Source organism: Callorhinus ursinus, unplaced genomic scaffold (genome assembly GCF_003265705.2).
Source record: "Callorhinus ursinus isolate GAN/ISIS: 27379988/994484 unplaced genomic scaffold, GSC_fseal_2.0 scaffold12, whole genome shotgun sequence".
Lineage (NCBI taxonomy): Eukaryota > Metazoa > Chordata > Mammalia > Carnivora > Otariidae > Callorhinus > Callorhinus ursinus.
The window spans coordinates 54,987,560-54,994,737 of record NW_027397074.1 but is presented as its reverse complement, the minus strand read 5'-3'; the positions used below and the strand labels follow the sequence as shown (position 1 = coordinate 54,994,737).

The window sequence follows — 7,178 nt, the reverse complement described above, 5'->3', positions numbered from 1 at the left end:
ATAACATCCAATCCCAAAACAACCTAGAGGCTGGTTCCACCTGGCAAACCTGCTTGCTCTCCCACCTGGAGAGTGTACTTTCGCTTAAATAAACTGCTTTGTGCTTGCTACTTTCCTTCTGGGTGTCTTTATCTGATTGCAGATCCTCACTTAAATCTTTTCGTGGGGAATCCAAGAACTGAGACCTCTATTCACACAAGGCAGACCCTCATACCGCTAACAGTAACAGTAAAAGAAAAAACTGACAAATTTGATTCGATTGAAATTAAAAATGTACGTTCATCAAAAGACACAGTTAAGACAGTAAAAAGTCAAGCCACAGACCAGGAGGAGATATGTGTATACATAAAACTACAAATCAATGAGAAAAAAACAATGCATTAAAAACAAAACAAAAAAAAATGAGCAGGAGCCCTGAACCAGTACTGCACAAAAGAGGAAATCCAAACAACAGACTTGTGAAAAGTAACAAATTTTATCAGTAATCCAAGAAACACAGATAAAAAATGCAATGAGATAGCACTAATCTCACCTATCAAAACAGTTAAATTCAAGACTCAAAATAACATGTTTGTGTAATGAAAAGCTTCATACATTACTGGTGGAGGAATTAAATTATTACCACCCCTAAGAGAAAATTTTTGGCATTGTCTACGAAAGTTGAAATATTCATCCTATGGAATAGCAGTCCACCCCTAAATATATAACTCAAAAGAAATATACGTGCCAAAGTGTCCATGGAAGCACTCAAAATGACCAAAACTTGGCTATAACTCAAATTGCCAGTAAAATGGATAAATTATGATATATTCTGTAATAGAACACTGTACAGAAATGAAAATAAATACCTCCATCTAACAATTTAGAAGAACTTTAAAAATATACTGTGGAACAAAGAAGCCAGAAAGAGAGAACTGTGTGATTGTGTTTACATAAAGTTCAAAACTCAGGCAAAACTAAACCATAAAGGGAAGGACAGTGGTTGCCTTTAGAGGAGAGGATTCATTGAGATGTACAGTTATGATCGGTGCATTTTTCAACATGTTATGTTAAACTTCAGTTAAAAATATATTAAAAATCCATAGCACTAGCAATTAGAAAATCATTGGATTTCTCAGAACATTTTCAAGAGAGTAATTTGGCTAAAAGGCAGGTTTCAAGTTTTTATATAAGGTGAAATTGAGAAGTAAAGGGAGGCAGTCAGTTGATCAACGTTGAAAAGAGGGAAGCAGCCAGCACGGGCTCATGCAGACTTACACAGTGCATCAGCCTGTTCCCGTGCACATTAGATTTGCTGATGACTCAATCTTTACTTTTGCTTTCATGAGAATCTTCACAAAGTCGCTCTGGTTCCTATGATTGAAATTAACCATAGTAACCATAAACTGAATAATGAACATTTATAACCCTATCTACAGAAACGAGAAGCATTGTCAGTTTTGAGATAGAAATGGCCAATATTGAGGGAAAAATAACTTTGACTTTGAATTAATATGATATCTAACTTAAAAGTTTGTTTCTAAAATAGTGAATACTGAAAAGCAAGTTTTCATGATCAATACAGTTTATCTTAAGTTCCAATAGCAATATGTCTTCAGTATTCCTGTTCTGTTTTCCACATTCTGGGTAAGATGATTCAGCAACCTTTGCTGTAATTAAAATCCTAATATAAATATAGGAAATACACTCCATTATAAAAGCTAATGCAGAGGCAAATGGAACAAAATAAATTTTCATTAAAAAAAGCAATTAATAAGAACTTTGCTGTCTGTGTTCCTAAGTCTGATTTCCTCATTAGAATTAGTTATTCAGTCTTCCATTTTGGAACTTGCTTACTTTCTTTTTATGCAACACAAAAAGCCATTATCATTTAATTAAAACTATACCATTAAATAGCTGACCTTTCACCTCTTAAGACTTGGTGCTAAGTTTGATTCCAATTCCAAGTTTAAAGTGCACTTAGCTGAAGGCAGAGGTATGTCTGTGAGTCTCAGATTCAGGGAACTGGCTTGAACGCAGCCCTTTGTGAATTAAGGTTTTCTTCCCAAGTCACTGACTCGGACTGTACTTCTTTAGGAATGGTGCCCCTTGGGAGGAATTGCTGCAACTCTAAGTCACAGATTTGATTGAGAGTGTTAAATCTCATGGGCAGGCACAAAGCTATCCAAGAAATATTCTGAAATACTGATTAAATTTGCAATTCCAGCTCTTTCCCTGCTGCCGCCAAGTTGCGCAGAGACGGAAGGTCGTGTGCAGTCAAGATTTGGCTACACTCGTAATCCACCACCAGGCCGAGGAAGGCATTGCTGCTGGAGGTGTAATGGACGTTAACACTGCTTTACAAGAGTTGCTTAGATCTCCCTTATCCACGAGGGCCTAGCACGTGGAATTCACGGAGCTGCCAAAGCGTTAGACAAGCGCCAAGCCCGTCTTTGTGTGCTTGCATCCAACTGTGATGAGCCTATATGTCAAGTTGGTGGAGGCCCTTTGTGCTGAACACCAAATCAACCTAATCAAGGTTGATGACAACAAGAAACTAGGGGAATGGGTAGGCCTCTGTAAAACTGACAGAGAGGGAAAACCCGGTAAAGTGGTTGGTTGCAGTTGTGTGGTGGTTAAGGACTATGGCAAAGAGTCTCAGGTGAAGGATGTCATTGAGGAATACTTCAAATGCAAGAAATGAACAAATAAACTTGGTTCTTGTTAAAAAAAAAATTTGCAATTCCACAGAATCATAATTTCTGAAAGTATTCTCCAAATGAAAGCCAAAGTTAAATGCATTCTGAAAATTTGCCAAAAGTGTAAGCTTAATAACTAACACAAACATTTTTTTTTTAATTTTATAAGATTAAGATTACTGGTCAGAGGACATGATCATTTTCCTAGCTATAAATATACAGTCAAGTTACCATCCAAAAATATGAGTGGTAGGTTCTTTTCTGTGTGTTAGGTTCTTTTTTTATTTGGATTTTTGGCTCCTTTTGGTCTTTTAAATTACACTTAAATGTTAAGATGAAGCCATTGCCACAATACATTAACATATTCATCTCTCAAATACATGAAGCAAGATGTCTCCACAGCACCCTCCTAAGACTGCTACAGAGATCCTGAAACAGCCCTGATTCTGTTCCTTCTGAAACCTGGTGAGCAAATTCTTTTAACACATTCATGTTTTATTAGTCTGTTGCTTGCAACCAACAACTTCTACCTGATACATCTCCCCACGTGTAGAACACTTGCTGATAATTTACCTACCTTTCTATCTGGACCTTAAGCCACAAAACAGTAAAGGTGAATTAAGACAGACCCAAGACAGAGAAGGGTGAGCAAGTAAATGTTTGGCAATGGGGTTCCATTTCTTTGAAGATTTGACTTAAGTAGGGATGAATGGACTTGCAGAGTAATATCCTCAAAGAAACTGGCCTCTCTCATCCAGACATATAAAGGCCAAAAGGAGGTAAAATTTTAAAATAAAAATAAAAATTACTAAGGGTTTGGATTGTCTGAACATGAAAGATATTGGGGCACTCGTTGAGAATAAAAGTAGTATAAAGATGAAAAAATAAAGTACTATTTTATAGAGTAGGAACTAAAAGAATACAATCTGTCATCTTAAAAGGAGCAAAATTTCAGACTGATCAAGGCAAATAGTATAGTAGAAATTTTCATTAGAAAAATAATTTAATAAATTTTTCTGTTTTCCCAATAGTAGTAACATTTTGGTCACAACTTAGGAATTATTTATCTTTATATAGTCAGAGTCATTACCATTTATTTGAAAATAAAAATAGGCTTGACTCTTGTTAAACAGAAACAACAGGCTCAAAATGGAATCACTTGCTAAGTGCCATTGACTTAATCCCTAACCTAACTGCAGTTTCAGCCTGTCCCAAGAGCGGAATATGAAACCAACCAGTGTGGAATTTCCTGATCAGCGCTTGGGCGACAATCTGCATGATTAGACCTCCTGCCCTTTCCCCTAAGGGAAGGTGACCTTGTCTGAAACAATCTTTTCTTTTGCTAATAACTTCCTTGTCCCACCTCATTTCTGCCCATAAACACCTTCCATTTTGTAGACTCCTGGAAGCACACTTGTATTTGTTAGATGGGATGTTGCCCGAGTCATGAATTGTTGAATAAAACCAAATAGGTCTTAAACTGCACTAGGTTGGTTTTTGTCCTTTAATGTGGGTAATGTGAAAAAGAAAAAAATAGGTTAGAATATTTACAGAGGCTAAACCCACAAGGAATCCAGAGACTTGGGGGCATGCCACCTTACCCCAACTTCCTCTCTCCACACCAGCCCCTTGCTTAAATCTTTTCAGGGATCTCCCACTGCTCTTGTAATGATATCCCTATTTCCACAACACCTCGATACGGTCCCTGTCTGGCCCCTGTCTGTCGAGCATCACATCACACCACACTCTGTCTGACCCTCTACACCCCAGCCATGCTGCTTTCTTTCAGTTCCTCAATCATTCTGCTCCCTCTAAGCACAGTGCCTTTGTACATGCTCTCCTCCCACCTAAGGACTATCCTTCCTCTCCGCCCCCTCCCCCAAATTACTTCAGCATAGACACTGCTGCTCCGGGAAGACTTGCCTGCCCCAGCAACCAGGTTGGATTCTTTAGTTCCTCACTCTCCCAGAACTGTACTCACTCAGGCTGTAAGTGCACATTTATCTGTGTCATTATTTGATGTTAGTTCTTTTCTACGAGACTGTAACCTCCATGAGAGCAGGGACTGCATCTGGTCTTACTTGCCCTTTCATCCTCTGCAACTAAAGCTTGCTATGCAATAATTCCTTGACAAATTAAGGAGGAAGGAACCAATTCCCTTCATACCAATATCAGAGGCAGAATCCTGGGCTGGTGACCGGAGCTGTGAGTCTGTCTTACCTGCATATTTTTCCTGATACCCAGATATGAAGCTGAAAGAAATCTGTGCAGGGCAGCCTTCTATGGGTTCGCAGTTCTGCAAAGATCTACAGGACCTGATACAGGTGTAGGTAGCATTGCATGCAGTTCTCTCTCCTCACAGGATTTAGACAGACCCAGAATGTTTGTCCTGGTAACATGTGGATGACCTCGAATTACTGTTCCTCCACTCTCAGAGAAAGCATTGAGGGGCTGCCATGTACAAATAGGACATTTGTATCTTTGCATTTCTCCCTAGTGATACTGGAAGAAGGCAGGTAATGACAAAGTACTGTTTTGACATGTTTCTGTTTCTAATTCCATTAGGTTCCAGATCATACATCTAAAAATACGGGTGCAGAGCCTGGTTCCAAGCAGGCTACCAAGAACAAAGAACAATTTAAAGAGGAAGAAGTACCTTGTTTCTCATAGAAAGTGGGATGAGCAAATGGAAAGGAATGGACAATGGAATGAAAAAATACTTGTTTTAAAAACAATAATGCAGAGCTTCCAGGTTGGTGAACATGTGGGGATTTGGGAGAGTGGCACACCTGGGGAGGGTGTGGAAGTTCTGTGCACTTCCCCCTGCCCCACTCCCTTCCACAACCCTCCCTGCCCCCTGCCCCGTGCCTCTCTTTCACCTGGCTGTTCTTGAGTTGTATCCTTTTATAATAAACTAATGATCTATCTTTTATGTTCTTGAATGCCTCAAAATTGAAGAAGGCTTAGTTTATTTTATACATAACAGAACTGAGCCTTCTAGGATATTTTGATATCCCCAAGAAAATCTACATTCATTAGATTCCAAAAATTCAAGCTACACTGACTCAGTCTCAAGAAGACATCTTCTTCTGGGATATGACTGATAGTAAAAAAGCAGAGTTGCTGTACCATTTTATATTACCACCAGCAAAGTATGGGTGGATCTTCTCTGCATCGTTACCAACATTTGGCAGTGATTCCTCATTGCCCACCTTCCCGTCCACACTCCTGCTCACTGCCATCCACCAGAGACATCATGCCTCTATCTCAGAAGAGTCCACAGTGCTTACATGATCTACCTCTTCAGACCTGAAGTGAGACCCAGTAAGACCCAGGGGATATACAGGTCTCCAAGGCTCTGGAGGAGACCTGTCTTTCCTCCCATCCTCTAAAGCCTGGCAATCTCAAGGAGGCTCCTGATGTTGGTAAAACTGGTACTCCAGAGAATCCTCAGAGTTTCCATTCATCTTCCAATGCCACCACAGCCACCTCATCAAGAACATCAGGTGCGGGATCCAAGAGCCAAGAAGAAGAACTAAAATAGCACTTCACAGTCTGGGCTAGACCCCAAGAATGTGCCCAGATAAGAGAGTAGTAGATTCATTGGTCAACTTCATGCTGCTCAGCTATCGAATGAATGAACCAATGACAAAGGCAGATATGTTGAAGATTGTCATCAACGAGTATGAAAACCACGTCATTGAGATTGTCCTGAGAGCCTCTGATCCCATGGAGGTGATCTTTGGCCTTGATGTGAAGGAAGTATATCTCATCAAATTGGGCCTCACATATGGTAGGGTTCTGCATGTTGAAAACGGTGGGCCTGAGACCAGCATCCTGATACTTATCCTGGGTATGATCTTCGTGAAGGACAGCTGTGTCACTGAAGGGAAGTCTAGGAAGTTCTGAATTTGATGGGGATGTATTCTGAGAGGAAGCACTTTGTCTTTGGGGAGACTAGGGTGCTCATCACCAAAGATTTCATGAAGGAAAAGTACCTGGAATAACAGTAGGTGGTTCCACAATGATCCTACACAATTGGAATTTCTATGAGGCCCAAGAGCCCACACTGAAACCACCAAGATGAAAATCCTAGAGTTTCTGGCCAGGGTTTATGGGACTAACCCAAGTTCTTTCACACATCATTCTGAGGAGACTCTGCAAGATGAAGAGAAAATCCAAGCCACAATTTCAGCTGGGGCTATGTCTACTTCTGAGGCCACTGCACAGGCTAGTGCCAAGTCTACCCTTCGCTCTTGCCTCTAGCGAAGCCAGAGGCAGATTCTTTATTTTGTTTGAAAAGGTCAGTTAGTAATCCTAGAATTTAGGTCTGAGGTAGGGCAGAAAGGAAAACAATGCATATTCCTCTATCTCCTACTTTAAATGTGTAAGTTGAAAGAAAAAAAAATTTTTTGGAAAATGTATACTTTTTATTTTTTGATGCATTACTCAAATATTGTTTCTTTCATGTAGATTCAATTAGTTTCAAATTCTCCAAGC

At 39.8% G+C, this 7,178-nt stretch overlaps 1 pseudogene; it reads left to right on the top strand.

Moving 5' to 3' along the window:
- The first annotated feature begins 5,934 nt into the window (after window positions 1-5,934).
- On the top strand, window positions 5,935-6,685 carry LOC141373808 (melanoma-associated antigen B16-like; annotated as a pseudogene).
- The last annotated feature ends 493 nt before the right edge of the window (window positions 6,686-7,178 follow it).